Here is a 16,077-nt window from a genome sequence, read left to right on the forward strand (position 1 = left end):
GGAGATAAGAGGGACGGCTTGTAGACAAAGGGCCTTTTCGGCAGCTGCCCCCAGACTATGGAATGCCCTCCCAACTGAGATTCGTCCGGCACCGACGCTGATGACATTTCGGCGCCAGGTAAAAACCTTCCTGTTCCAGAAGGCTTTTAATTGAAATAACATCAACTGTGGGTCCTGATGATGGCAATTTTATATATAAAATGGACTAATACCTCATGGGATATGGAGAGTATACTGCTGATAATGCAACTTAAAATAACATTTGCAATTATTGCAGCACATCACACATGAATCTTGTGGCCTACAAAAATTCCAAGATTCTTCTCGCACGTTGTATTATTGACCCAAGAATCCCGCATCCTGTAACTTTGCATTTAGTTTCTTTTGCCTAGGTGTTAAACTTTGCTCTTATCCCTGATAAATTTCATTCTGTTGTTTTCAGCCCAGGGATCAAGCCTATCAAAATCTTTTTTATTTTTTCCCCTGTCTTCCAGGGTATTAGTTATTCTACTCAGTTTTATGTCATCTGAAAAACTGATAAGCATTTCCCACATCTTGGACATTAATAAAAATGTTGTAGAGCAGCAGGACTGAGCCTAGTAGTATCCCATGTCTTACCTCATCTCAGTCTGAGAAAGAGCCATTGACACTCTCTGAGTACAATTCTGTAAGCAAATGTTTATATTTACCTGACAAGTATTCTATTCAGCCCACACCTAGTTAGTTTACTAATCAGAATATCATGGGACATTTTGTTAAAAGCTTTGTTGAAGTCAAGATATATTACATCTACAGCATTCCCACCATCTACCAGGGAGATTAACCAGTCAAAAAAAGAGATAAGATTAGTCTGACAAGATTTGTTGTTGACAAATGCATGTTGATTTCTGGTTATTACTACATTGTTTTCAAGGTGCTTGCAAAGCGACCACTTTATAATATGTTCTAGAATTTTCCCTGGGATTGATGTCAGGTAGTTTCTAGCTTCCTCCTTTTTGAAGATAGGGACACTAGCCCGCCTCCAATCATCTGGCACTTTACCCATCCTCCATGATTTCAGAAAATAATAGAAAGTGGGTCTGAATGTTCTTCAACCAGTTTCTTCAATACTTTTGTATGTAGTTCATCAGCCCTGGATATTTGAACTTCTAGTAAGGTTTACATTTTTGTCTTCATAATTTTTTTTTGTTTTTGCCTGACATTTTATTTACCAAGTCATCTCTATTAATTAGAATCAAGTCCAGGAGGGATAACCCTCTAGTTTCTTCCTTCACTTTTTTTGTAGGAGAAAATTATCAACCTCACAAGCCAGGAGTTTCCTGGAAGGACCATGCGTGGCAGAATTTGTTTCCCAACAGATTTCAGGATAATTTAAATCTCCCATTACTATTGTGGCTTTTTCAAATTCTTGCAATTTGTTTTTAAAAGGTTTTATCTTCTCCTGGATTGAGTGATCAGTAGTAGACTCCAATTGCCATGTTCTTTTTTTTTTTGCCCCAACTACTGATCCAGATGTTCTTGATGGGACAACCAAACTCACTTTCCTACGTTTCTGTGCCCCAAAATGTATTTTTGACATACAATGCAACTCTTCTGCCCTTTTTATTTTCTCAATTCTTTTTGAACAATTTATATCCTTCAATTGCTTATTCCAGTCATGGGAGCTATCCCGCCAAGTTTCAATTATCCCTATTAAGTCATATTAACTCTCCTGAACTAAGATTTCCAGTTCTTGCTTCCCATATTCATGGCATTTGTATATGGCCACCACAGACTGTGTGATTTGTGGCCTTCTTTCTTCCGTACATTTTTATGAAGCCTGTTATTGGGCCCCATTAGAGTTGCTTGCTTTGTTCTTCTTAGTGTGCATAAGCCTTCATCTGTTTTTATTTCTGAGATTGCATCTCCCTCCCCCTTCCAATTCAGTTTAAAGCCCTCCTGATGAAGTTCTTCATGCTGTGGCCAAACACATTGTATGTGAGGGAACTTACCATTTTTTAGAGTCCATGCTTACTTCGTAAGTTTGGCCATGCCTGATTTCCCGTATTTACTTCCTATGGTTGGTCATGCATGTATCTAGTGGAAAGCATGAGAATAAAGTCAACAGAACTGCCACTTACTATAAGGCAGACAATCCTGACTCTGCATTGTTACATGCTCTTCAGATTATTTAAATGGGGCACGTAGCTCCACATTTGATCACAGACATTGACAAGAACTCTGCCCAAATTTACAGGCCTTTCTGACCTGCCATTTTGAATGAAAAGTTAAGTGGGCACAGCTGCAGGCTGGGCTGTAGCCACTGTGAGCCAATTCGTCAAGTGGGAACCATATCTTAGTAAGGTTATTGAATCTTCTCCAGTTGTTATCTGGCAATCGTGAAAGGCTCCGTGAGCTGAGCAGACAGAAGATTTCTGGCTTGGCGGTGAAGGTCTGTAACAATGTAATCCAATTGGGCCCCTGGTGTCTTGATTCACTCAGCTGTGAAGGATTAGATATGTCTCTGAGGGAACATCCATGTCATTAAGTATACTATGTTGGAGACATTCAGGTGACATTTGGCTGGATGCTGTGAAAATCATGTGTCTCTAAATTGTTGACTGCTCAGAAAAGAAATGAAAGGAGGGAGGACGCGCCATCCAAGTGGTTTGTACCAACTGACCCCAGATTGAAAATAAAAAAAACAGCTGGCATTTCGTGGTGAGAGAAGGTTTATGTTTGTCATTTAATATAGGGTTTCAGGATGACACATTACAGCTCTGTCCTCATTATTTTGCCACTGTTATCCTCGCTTGGCCCAAACAGGTACCTGGTTTTCTGGCTTTTATCCTGAAATAAAAATTGACATGACTTTCTCCTGAATGTGATGGTCTGTCCTTCTCAAATCAGTCCTCAGCAGTAGTTAGATAGCATAGCATGCATCACATCATCATCTTTGACAGCTACAACAGCCCTGTAAGGCGGGACATAAGGCTCAAGGATCGATTTCCGGGGTCAAGGGTGAACCCTGGCCCCTACCGCCGGAAGGGGCGGGGTTCTGGGTGACGTCAGGGGTTTGTGGAGGTCCCTGTGGACCTATAGGAGGTTTACCTGGAGTTGGGGGACCCCCGTGACCCTAGGGAGGCCTGAGGATTGGCTCCTGAAGGGTAGGGCAGGCCTGCGTCCCTGTAGACCAATAGGCGCTGTTGTAGGTTCTGTGTAGAACAGGGTGGTGGCCCTAAGGCATGCCCCAGGCATGCCTTAGACCACCTGGCTCAGAAAGCCCCTGAGGAGTGGTTCCTGAAGGGTAGGGCAGGCTTGTGTCCTTGTAGACCAATAGGAGCCATTGGAGGGTCTGTGTAGAAAAGGGGGTGGTGGTGCTAAGGGCAGGCCTGGGCTTGCCCTTAGGCCACCTGTCTCAGAAAGTCCCACAGCGCCGGTTTCAGGGCCCTTCTGCGCGTGCTTGCTGATATTTGCAGAGCCCGGACAGTTTGGATACGATGCCGACAAGCAAAACTTGCAACAAGTTCAAGAGTCCAGAAAATTTAAAAAACCCCACATTTTGTAGTAAAACTATTTTGAGACCTGTCCAGAGTAAAGCATTTCCCACATTTTATACTTATGGTCTTTTCTTAGAACCTGTGTGTGTGTGTTTTTAATTTTCTTTTTATTATATAAAATCCATCGATGTTAATTTAACACCGTGACACCTGGGTGCAGCTAATAATCATTTGTTAAAACAATCACCATATACATGACGGTCCTAATGTATACAACATCCTTTTAACCATTGATAGAACAAGGCCCATGTTTGATAATATTTTGTATCTTCTTTTCCTTTGATTTTCAGTGTTAGTCTATCCATCTCGGAGCCGTCGGATATGTTTTTAGTTACTGTATTTCTTGATCTGTAGGTGTTTCTTCATTTTACCAGTACTGACCATATATAATCCTCGCATCTGTTGAAATATGCAGTAATAAATATACATTTTGTTTATCAACACTTTTTGGTATTATACCTAACAGAAAGAGCTCTGGCCTAAAAATCTACATGTTGTTGATTATTTTAACAAACCATTTTTTGTTCAATGTGTGTGTGTGTTTGTGTGTGTGTGTTTGTGTGTGTGTGTGTGTGTGTGTGTGTGTGAGTGTGTGTGTGTGTGTTAAACCCCCATTTTACCAGTACTGACCATATATAATCCTCGCAGATGTTGAAACAGGCAGTAATAAATATACATTTTGTTTATCAACACTTTTTGGTATTATACCTAACAGAAAGAGCAGTGACCTAAAACCTGCATGTTTTTGGATTATTTTCACAAAACCATGTGTAATCTGTTTCATGTGTGTGGGTGTGTGTATTAAACCCCCTTTTTAAGGGTCTAGGAACCATCCCACATTTTGAGCCAAAGGATTTAGACAGAGTTTGAACAGCCATGAATAAGCCACAAAATAGACATCTTCCATAATGCCTAGACTTTTGAAAAAAGGTTGTAACTTAAAGACAATATGTAACTATCAAAAACACCAGGCGGCTCTGTAGACCAATGGGTTTGGTTGAAGGGGCTGTGTGGTCCTAAGGAGGCCTGTCTTGGAAAGGCCCCAGCAGTGTTTTTGGAGAGTTCTCCGGTGTTGACCATTCTTAACAGTAGATGTGACGGTTTGGAGGCGAGGAAAACCTGCAATAAGTTGAAGAGAGGAAAAAAATAAAAACCCCTTTTAGTAAAACTGTTTTAAGACTGTCCAAAGTAAAACATTTTCCACATAAAAAGAAACAAATTAGACAGCGCACGGAAAGCCTATACATTTTTGAAAAAAAGTTTGCAACTAAAAGACAATGTGTAAATAAATAATAGTCACAAATAACTAAAAATATCAGTGGTAATTTTATGTTAATTAACATGCCCACAAAAAATTAAAATATGTAAGAGGGATTCTGTAGCTTATATTCTACTCCCAAGGTGCTGGTATGGCAAATATCTGCTTTAATTTTTTAAAAGGTAAATTTTTACTGGCAGTGACCAAATGTTCCTGCCCTGTCTCTATGTCAAAGAGGGCATCTCTTTGTTTAAGTGTCTTTACCCCTCTTTTTAGACAGTGTTGAAATTGGAAATAGTCTGTTGAGGCCCTGTTGTTCAAAGCAGTCTTGTTTTTTAGTTTTCTGTTAGCTGTTCAACTGTGAGTAAATGAGATCTTTTTATTTTGTCTCAGCAGGGGTCAGATGGTGAGCAAAAGAGGTGTACTAACCTGGGAACTTGAAGCTATTTGTTTTGTTAACTCTTACAATTCTCCTGGGCAGCAGGAGTAGTTTAACCAAAAGCATTGAAGATAGGGGATGTTTCTCAATGGCTTTAAGACCTGTCCTAAGTAAAATATGTTCAACATTTTTATACTCATGGTATTTTCCTAGAATCTCTCTCTCTCTCTCTCTCTCTCTCTGTCTTTGTTTAAGTGACTACCCCCCCCTTTTTTTTAGTCAGTGTTGAAAATTGGAAATAGGCTGTTGAGGCCCTGTTGTTCAAAGCAGTGTTGTTTTTAGTTTTCTGTTAGCTATTCAACTGTAAGTAAATGAAATCTTTTTATTTTGTCTCAGCGGGGGGTCAGCTGGTGAGCAAAAGAGATGTACTAACCTGGGAATTTGAAGCTTCTCTGCGTTCATTTTTAAAAGGTAAATTTCTACAGGCAGTGACCAAATGTTCCTGCCCTGTCTCTATGTCAAAGAGGGCATCTCTTTGTTTAAGTGTCTTTACCCCTCTTTTTAGACAGTGTTGAAATTGGAAATAGTCTGTTGAGGCCCTGTTGTTAAAAGCAGTCTTGTTTTTTAGTTTTCTGTTAGCTGTTCAACTGTGAGTAAATGAGATCTTTTTATTTTGTCTCAGCAGGGGTCAGCTGGTGAGCAAAAGAGGTGTACTAACCTGGGAACTTGAAGCTATTTGTTTTGTTAACTCTTACAATTCTCCTGGGCAGCAGGAGTAGTTTAACCAAAAGCATTGAAGATAGGGGATGTTTCTCAATGGCTTTAAGACCTGTCCTAAGTAAAATATGTTCAACATTTTTATACTCATGGTATTTTCCTAGAATCTCTCTCTCTCTCTCTCTGTCTTTGTTTAAGTGACTACCCCCCCTTTTTTTTAGTCAGTGTTGAAAATTGGAAATAGTCTGTTGAGGCCCTGTTGTTCAAAGCAGTCTTGTTTTTTAGTTTTCTGTTAGCTGTTCAACTGTGAGTAAATGAAATCTTTTTATTTTGTCTCCTACTAATGTTGCAGCATGGGTTACTGAGACTGTAAGCGCTAGCTGATGAGCAAAGGGGGTGTACAACGCTGGGGAACTTGAAGATAATTCAGGTTGTCAATTCCTGTACTTCTCCTGTGCAGATAGAGTGATTTAGCCAAAAACATTGAAGATAGGAGATGTTTTTCAATGGCTTTAAGACCTGTCCAAAGTAAAACATTTCCCATATTTTATAAAAATGGTCTTTTCCTAGAATCTCTCTGTGTATGTTAAAACCCCATTTTAATTATCTAAGAACCACCCCGTACAGTTTTAAGCAACAGTGCTTTTAGAGTTTTTAAGTTGTATTTCCCCCTGATGGGCGCTCGGAGATTTTACCACGTCCATCATCTTATCCAGAGGTCAACCTTTGTGGATTATTCTGCAAAATACAAAACAAGACCAAATAGATTTAAAACAGTGCATAATGTGAATTTGCGTGCTTTTGCAGCCTGGGGTAATGCACCTGAAAATCTCCATCCCTGAAAATATCTACAGTACAGTTATAGTGTACACTGAGACCAGTTTGCTAACCATGTATGTTCAGTTATATAGCAGACATAGCAAGGAAACTTCATTTTCATGACATACAATACTTTTACACAACTAAATGTATCAACTAGCTGTATCATAGTTAACTTACTCAAAAAATATCTGCTAGACATAACCTGTCTTAACTAATGGGGGTATTAAGTCTCAAAGGACAAGCTTCGCCCACTTCTGAGATTATACATATTAGCTTGCTTTGTTTGGCGATTGGTCTTCAGAATTAAGCATGCAGCTCCTTGGAAGACTAGTTTCACAAAATGTGTAGGATTGTTTTAATTCTTGAACAGAATGGCATCTTTTCTGTGCAGGCCTCTCCAGGAAGTTAGAATTCAAGGTAACTTTTTTTAAAAAGTTGAACTAATGCCACCAGGCAGACGATATAGAACTATTAAAGCAAGGCCAAATTGATTTAAAAACATTACATAAAGTGAACTGAGTGTTTTGCCATGCCCATCCTGTAGCAAGGTTCCACAACTAATTTTATATACATACGGTATATGTTTGTCAACCTTTTTATGGCTGAGTATAGCCATCAGTGTTGAAATGGAATTAGTCTGTTGATGCCTCTTGTTTAAAGCATCCTTGTTTTTAGTTTTCTATTATCTGTTCAACTGTAAGTAAATGAAATCTTTTTACTGTATTTTGTCTCCTACTAATGTCTCAGCCTGGGTTATTGAGACTGTAAGTGCCAGCTGATGCAGACTTTGTTTGTTTTCATTGAGATTGTACCAGTTCATTGGCAGAAATCCCTAATCTGCCATGGAAAACTCACTGGGTGTTGGTACTAGCAAAGTCATTTTTAAATATGTCACATACCAGGATTATAAAAGCTTCTTGTGTCTGTCAAACCTTGAAATATGAAATAAAACTTTTAAAATGAAATATAATATGCTATATCATTATTAAAACACAGAATTGGGTCTGAAAATATTAATGTTTAACGAGATTATTTAAAATTAAAATCTACACTATACATTTTTCCTGTTTCAATCGTATTAGCCTAAAATCCCACATGAAAGGAAAGGCCATGTGGTGTAGGGTTAGACCCAACAGGCACACATTTTAAAACTCTGAGATATTTTAACTATGAGACCTGTTTTAAACATGTTAGCTTCTTTCTGTTACATCTACAGAGAAATGATCAGTCTGCTAGGCCTTGTAGTTCTACACAGCTGTTATATTGTTACATCTTTATTAACACACAGAAATGGGGATTGTCAATATAATTGTTAGTAGGTTTATTTAAAATTAAAATAGCATGAATTATAAATGAATCTATAGAACATGGCTCTTTAAAACACATGTTTTGAGACCTTTTCGAAGAAAAAGGGGTGCATGCCTTGACAGGTTGGATAAGAAGGGTGGTTTGGGAGGTAAGGGTTACACCCCCCCCTCCCTGCCCTCCTCAGCATCCCAGCTTATCTCATTAAACATATGAGAAATAATATGAGAAGCATACAAGGCCCTTCTTACATGCCCTGTCTCCCTGTCTTCTAGCACACAAGACTAAGAACCTGTGAAGGTTCCTGAGAGCTCTGAGGCTGCTAGGCCTTGTAATTCTACACAGCTGTTATATTGTTACATCTTTATTAACACACAGAAATGGGGATTGTCAATATAATTGTTAGTAGGTTTATTTAAAATTAAAATAGCATGAATTATAAATGAATCTATAGAGCATGCCTCTTTAGAGTCCATATTTTGAGACCTTTTCCAAGAAAATGGGGTGCATTCGTTAAGATAAACGACAAACAGGGGGGATGGGTGCCCCCGAAAAACACCCTCCACACCCTTCTAATCTATAGAACACATACTGGCACAGCCCTTGAACTACATGTTAGCCCATGTGGCTTTTCCTTAAGGCTAGAGGATATAAAAGCTCTGTTGTTTTGGGGGGTGATATCCCATGTGTCTGGTGGGATCCAAGAGACCACACTAAACAGAGCTTGCTCTCTCTTGAAGCTGTGAATGGTCAAAGCTCATTGCTGTTACAAGATTTCGTATATCTGACTCCCAGAAGATATGGCTAAGGTAAGCCTCTTTCAAAAGTTACTATGGCAAATGGAATATTTTATAACAATATGTTTAATAGCCAATATTTCTATGCTCTTTTTTCTTTCTTTCTAGAATTTCATCACCAAGCCCCAGGTTCATTACAAAGGTGAGAGAATGTCTGTTTTAAAGGTGTTGTTCTGTTACATTAAGTAGCATAAGACAGATCCATGTTTTAAAATTTTAATAAATGAACCTAAGTCACTTTATATTGTGTTTTGTATCGGCAGGAGTTGTATTCTGGCAGTGTGGCAGGAAACAAATATAATAAATAAAGTTTATTTCCTGTTTATGATGACGTAAAATGTCTTCTCCCATCTGATATGTCCCAACTGTAGGTTAGACTGGTTTCCACTGTAAAATCAGGCAAGGAGGTCCAAGAAAAGATCTGTGAAATTTTCTCTTTAAAGGGGAACAATTGGTGTGAGGTCTGTTCAACAAAGAGCAAATCTCTTCTAAGGGACTTTTAAGTATTGTTCTTAGTGGTTTTAGACCACAACATCAAGGCTTTCTTAAAAACAGTTTTTCCAGTTGCACAAATGCCCTTTTACACAGTCCATAAACAAAAAAGCATGAATCATCAGACTGAATTGTTGGTTTAGTGGCTGTTACACTAGGATTTGTAGCCTTTTTTTGTACTAATGAAAGTCAAGAAGAGTAGTCAGAAAGAAGTAGTTTTAATATGGTTTGTTTGATTTAAGTCTGGAAATCAAGCACTTCCTAACCATAAAGAAATTGTATTGCATGACACTGCCTTTCATTGAAGTTTTTAATAGACAGGTGTGCATATCCTGTCATTTTAAAAATTTCTCCAACTGCATATCCAAACATTTTCCAACTGAACATGTTTATGTTCAACAGTATGCTGAGAAAAAGGAATGCCACATAGCATTCCTATGCTGCTAAACTCTATAAAATACATGAAAAAGTGAAATATAAAATATTGAAAACGAAGGAATATTTCTGGAGACAGAAAGACAAAGTAGCAGAACATCTAACGAAACATTGGGATGGGGGGGCAGGAAAGAAGAGAGAGGGAATGAACATATATGGGGTCAAGAATACTTTGTTTAGTTAAGGGGAAAATATGTTTTATTATCATAAACAGGAAATAAACTTTATTTATTATATTTGTTTCCTGCCACACTGCCAGAATACAACTCCTGCCGATACAAAACACAATATAAAGTGACTTAGGTTCATTTATTAAAATTTTAAAACATGGATCTGTCTTATGCTACTTAATGTAACAGAACAACACCTTTAAAACAGACATTCTCTCACCTTTGTAATGAACCTGGGGCTTGGTGATGAAATTCTAGAAAGAAAGAAAAAAGAGCATAGAAATATTGGCTATTAAACATATTGTTATAAAATATTCCATTTGCCATAGTAACTTTTGAAAGAGGCTTACCTTAGCCATATCTTCTGGGAGTCAGATATACGAAATCTTGTAACAGCAATGAGCTTTGACCATTCACAGCTTCAAGAGAGAGCAAGCTCTGTTTAGTGTGGTCTCTTGGATCCCACCAGACACATGGGATATCACCCCCCAAAACAACAGAGCTTTTATATCCTCTAGCCTTAAGGAAAAGCCACATGGGCTAACATGTAGTTCAAGGGCTGTGCCAGTATGTGTTCTATAGATTAGAAGGGTGTGGAGGGTGTTTTTCGGGGGCACCCATCCCCCCTGTTTGTCGTTTATCTTAACGAATGCACCCCATTTTCTTGGAAAAGGTCTCAAAATATGGACTCTAAAGAGGCATGCTCTATAGATTCATTTATAATTCATGCTATTTTAATTTTAAATAAACCTACTAACAATTATATTGACAATCCCCATTTCTGTGTGTTAATAAAGATGTAACAATATAACAGCTGTGTAGAATTACAAGGCCTAGCAGCCTCAGAGCTCTCAGGAACCTTCACAGGTTCTTAGTCTTGTGTGCTAGAAGACAGGGAGACAGGGCATGTAAGAAGGGCCTTGTATGCTTCTCATATTATTTCTCATATGTTTAATGAGATAAGCTGGGATGCTGAGGAGGGCAGGGAGGGGGGGGGTGTAACCCTTACCTCCCAAACCACCCTTCTTATCGAACCTGTCAAGGCATGCACCCCTTTTTCTTCGAAAAGGTCTCAAAACATGTGTTTTAAAGAGCCATGTTCTATAGATTCATTTATAATTCATGCTATTTTAATTTTAAATAAACCTACTAACAATTATATTGACAATCCCCATTTCTGTGTGTTAATAAAGATGTAACAATATAACAGCTGTGTAGAACTACAAGGCCTAGCAGACTGATCATTTCTCTGTAGATGTAACAGAAAGAAGCTAACATGTTTAAAACAGGTCTCATAGTTAAAATATCTCAGAGTTTTAAAATGTGTGCCTGTTGGGTCTAACCCTACACCACATGGCCTTTCCTTTCATGTGGGATTTTAGGCTAATACGATTGAAACAGGAAAAATGTATAGTGTAGATTTTAATTTTAAATAATCTCGTTAAACATTAATATTTTCAGACCCAATTCTGTGTTTTAATAATGATATAGCATATTATATTTCATTTTAAAAGTTTTATTTCATATTTCAAGGTTTGACAGACACAAGAAGCTTTTATAATCCTGGTATGTGACATATTTAAAAATGACTTTGCTAGTACCAACACCCAGTGAGTTTTCCATGGCAGATTAGGGATTTCTGCCAATGAACTGGTACAATCTCAATGAAAACAAACAAAGTCTGCATCAGCTGGCACTTACAGTCTCAATAACCCAGGCTGAGACATTAGTAGGAGACAAAATACAGTAAAAAGATTTCATTTACTTACAGTTGAACAGATAATAGAAAACTAAAAACAAGGATGCTTTAAACAAGAGGCATCAACAGACTAATTCCATTTCAACACTGATGGCTATACTCAGCCATAAAAAGGTTGACAAACATATACCGTATGTATATAAAATTAGTTGTGGAACCTTGCTACAGGATGGGCATGGCAAAACACTCAGTTCACTTTATGTAATGTTTTTAAATCAATTTGGCCTTGCTTTAATAGTTCTATATCGTCTGCCTGGTGGCATTAGTTCAACTTTTTAAAAAAAGTTACCTTGAATTCTAACTTCCTGGAGAGGCCTGCACAGAAAAGATGCCATTCTGTTCAAGAATTAAAACAATCCTACACATTTTGTGAAACTAGTCTTCCAAGGAGCTGCATGCTTAATTCTGAAGACCAATCGCCAAACAAAGCAAGCTAATATGTATAATCTCAGAAGTGGGCGAAGCTTGTCCTTTGAGACTTAATACCCCCATTAGTTAAGACAGGTTATGTCTAGCAGATATTTTTTGAGTAAGTTAACTATGATACAGCTAGTTGATACATTTAGTTGTGTAAAAGTATTGTATGTCATGAAAATGAAGTTTCCTTGCTATGTCTGCTATATAACTGAACATACATGGTTAGCAAACTGGTCTCAGTGTACACTATAACTGTACTGTAGATATTTTCAGGGATGGAGATTTTCAGGTGCATTACCCCAGGCTGCAAAAGCACGCAAATTCACATTATGCACTGTTTTAAATCTATTTGGTCTTGTTTTGTATTTTGCAGAATGATCCACAAAGGTTGACCTCTGGATAAGATGATGGACGTGGTAAAATCTCCGAGCGCCCATCAGGGGGAAATACAACTTAAAAACTCTAAAAGCACTGTTGCTTAAAACTGTACGGGGTGGTTCTTAGATAATTAAAATGGGGTTTTAACATACACAGAGAGATTCTAGGAAAAGACCATTTTTATAAAATATGGGAAATGTTTTACTTTGGACAGGTCTTAAAGCCATTGAAAAACATCCCCTATCTTCAATGTTTTTGGCTAAATCACTCTATCTGCACAGGAGAAGTACAGGAATTGACAACCTGAATTATCTTCAAGTTCCCCAGCGTTGTACACCCCCTTTGCTCATCAGCTAGCGCTTACAGTCTCAGTAACCCATGCTGCAACATTAGTAGGAGACAAAATAAAAAGATTTCATTTACTCACAGTTGAACAGCTAACAGAAAACTAAAAAACAAGACTGCTTTGAACAACAGGGCCTCAACAGACTATTTCCAATTTTTAACACTGACTAAAAAAAAGGGGGGGTAGTCACTTAAACAAAGAGAGAGAGAGAGAGAGAGAGATTCTAGGAAAATACCATGAGTATAAAAATGTTGAACATATTTTACTTAGGACAGGTCTTAAAGCCATTGAGAAACATCCCCTATCTTCAATGCTTTTGGTTAAACTACTCCTGCTGCCCAGGAGAATTGTAAGAGTTAACAAAACAAATAGCTTCAAGTTCCCAGGTTAGTACACCTCTTTTGCTCACCAGCTGACCCCTGCTGAGACAAAATAAAAAGATCTCATTTACTCACAGTTGAACAGCTAACAGAAAACTAAAAAACAAGACTGCTTTTAACAACAGGGCCTCAACAGACTATTTCCAATTTCAACACTGTCTAAAAAGAGGGGTAAAGACACTTAAACAAAGAGATGCCCTCTTTGACATAGAGACAGGGCAGGAACATTTGGTCACTGCCTGTAGAAATTTACCTTTTAAAAATGAACGCAGAGAAGCTTCAAATTCCCAGGTTAGTACATCTCTTTTGCTCACCAGCTGACCCCCCGCTGAGACAAAATAAAAAGATTTCATTTACTTACAGTTGAATAGCTAACAGAAAACTAAAAACAACACTGCTTTGAACAACAGGGCCTCAACAGCCTATTTCCAATTTTCAACACTGACTAAAAAAAAGGGGGGGGGGTAGTCACTTAAACAAAGACAGAGAGAGAGAGAGAGAGAGAGAGAGATTCTAGGAAAATACCATGAGTATAAAAATGTTGAACATATTTTACTTAGGACAGGTCTTAAAGCCATTGAGAAACATCCCCTATCTTCAATGCTTTTGGTTAAACTACTCCTGCTGCCCAGGAGAATTGTAAGAGTTAACAAAACAAATAGCTTCAAGTTCCCAGGTTAGTACACCTCTTTTGCTCACCATCTGACCCCTGCTGAGACAAAATAAAAAGATCTCATTTACTCACAGTTGAACAGCTAACAGAAAACTAAAAAACAAGACTGCTTTGAACAACAGGGCCTCAACAGACTATTTCCAATTTCAACACTGTCTAAAAAGAGGGGTAAAGACACTTAAACAAAGAGATGCCCTCTTTGACATAGAGACAGGGCAGGAACATTTGGTCACTGCCAGTAAAAATTTACCTTTTAAAAAATTAAAGCAGATATTTGCCATACCAGCACCTTGGGAGTAGAATATAAGCTACAGAATCCCTCTTACATATTTTAATTTTTTGTGGGCATGTTAATTAACATAAAATTACCACTGATATTTTTAGTTATTTGTGACTATTATTTATTTACACATTGTCTTTTAGTTGCAAACTTTTTTTCAAAAATGTATAGGCTTTCCGTGCGCTGTCTAATTTGTTTCTTTTTATGTGGAAAATGTTTTACTTTGGACAGTCTTAAAACAGTTTTACTAAAAGGGGTTTTTATTTTTTTCCTCTCTTCAACTTATTGCAGGTTTTCCTCGCCTCCAAACCGTCACATCTACTGTTAAGAATGGTCAACACCGGAGAACTCTCCAAAAACACTGCTGGGGCCTTTCCAAGACAGGCCTCCTTAGGACCACACAGCCCCTTCAACCAAACCCATTGGTCTACAGAGCCGCCTGGTGTTTTTGATAGTTACATATTGTCTTTAAGTTACAACCTTTTTTCAAAAGTCTAGGCATTATGGAAGATGTCTATTTTGTGGCTTATTCATGGCTGTTCAAACTCTGTCTAAATCCTTTGGCTCAAAATGTGGGATGGTTCCTAGACCCTTAAAAAGGGGGTTTAATACACACACCCACACACATGAAACAGATTACACACATGGTTTTGTGAAAATAATCCAAAAACATGCAGGTTTTAGGTCACTGCTCTTTCTGTTAGGTATAATACCAAAAAGTGTTGATAAACAAAATGTATATTTATTACTGCCTGTTTCAACATCTGCGAGGATTATATATGGTCAGTACTGGTAAAATGGGGGTTTAACACACACACACACACTCACACACACACACACACACACACACACACAAACACACACACACAAACACACACACACATTGAACAAAAAATGGTTTGTTAAAATAATCAACAACATGTAGATTTTTAGGCCAGAGCTCTTTCTGTTAGGTATAATACCAAAAAGTGTTGATAAACAAAATGTATATTTATTACTGCATATTTCAACAGATGCGAGGATTATATATGGTCAGTACTGGTAAAATGAAGAAACACCTACAGATCAAGAAATACAGTAACTAAAAACATATCCGACGGCTCCGAGATGGATAGACTAACACTGAAAATCAAAGGAAAAGAAGATACAAAATATTATCAAACATGGGCCTTGTTCTATCAATGGTTAAAAGGATGTTGTATACATTAGGACCGTCATGTATATGGTGATTGTTTTAACAAATGATTATTAGCTGCACCCAGGTGTCACGGTGTTAAATTAACATCGATGGATTTTATATAATAAAAAGAAAATTAAAAACACACACACACAGGTTCTAGGAAAAGACCATAAGTATAAAATGTGGGAAATGTTTTACTCTGGACAGGTCTCAAAATAGTTTTACTACAAAATGTGGGGTTTTTTAAATTTTCTGGACTCTTGAACTTGTTGCAAGTTTTGCTTGTCGGCATCGTATCCAAACTGTCCGGGCTCTGCAAATATCAGCAAGCACGCGCAGAAGGGCCCTGAAACCGGCGCTGTGGGACTTTCTGAGACAGGTGGCCTAAGGGCAAGCCCAGGCCTGCCCTTAGCACCACCACCCCCTTTTCTACACAGACCCTCCAATGGCTCCTATTGGTCTACAAGGACACAAGCCTGCCCTACCCTTCAGGAACCACTCCTCAGGGGCTTTCTGAGCCAGGTGGTCTAAGGCATGCCTGGGGCATGCCTTAGGGCCACCACCCTGTTCTACACAGAACCTACAACAGCGCCTATTGGTCTACAGGGACGCAGGCCTGCCCTACCCTTCAGGAGCCAATCCTCAGGCCTCCCTAGGGTCACGGGGGTCCCCCAACTCCAGGTAAACCTCCTATAGGTCCACAGGGACCTCCACAAACCCCTGACGTCACCCAGAACCCCGCCCCTTCCG

General features: G+C 38.4%; 2 long non-coding RNA genes across 2 annotated transcripts; one reads left to right on the top strand and one right to left on the bottom strand.

Moving 5' to 3' along the window:
- Positions 1-4,438: 4,438 nt before the first annotated feature.
- LOC140707420 (uncharacterized) lies at positions 4,439-10,380 on the bottom strand. Its single transcript, XR_013541951.1, has 3 exons — positions 10,265-10,380; positions 10,135-10,168; positions 4,439-4,658 (listed from the first exon to the last, which is right to left on the bottom strand). It is a non-coding gene; the product is annotated as an uncharacterized LOC140707420 (long non-coding RNA).
- A 92-nt stretch (positions 10,381-10,472) lies between these two features.
- On the top strand, positions 10,473-15,475 carry LOC144586878 (uncharacterized). Its single transcript, XR_013541950.1, has 2 exons — positions 10,473-10,612; positions 12,464-15,475. It is a non-coding gene; the product is annotated as an uncharacterized LOC144586878 (long non-coding RNA).
- Positions 15,476-16,077: the final 602 nt, after the last annotated feature.

The sequence above is a fragment of the Pogona vitticeps genome, chromosome 2 (genome assembly GCF_051106095.1).
Source record: "Pogona vitticeps strain Pit_001003342236 chromosome 2, PviZW2.1, whole genome shotgun sequence".
Taxonomy (NCBI): Eukaryota; Metazoa; Chordata; class Lepidosauria; order Squamata; family Agamidae; genus Pogona; species Pogona vitticeps.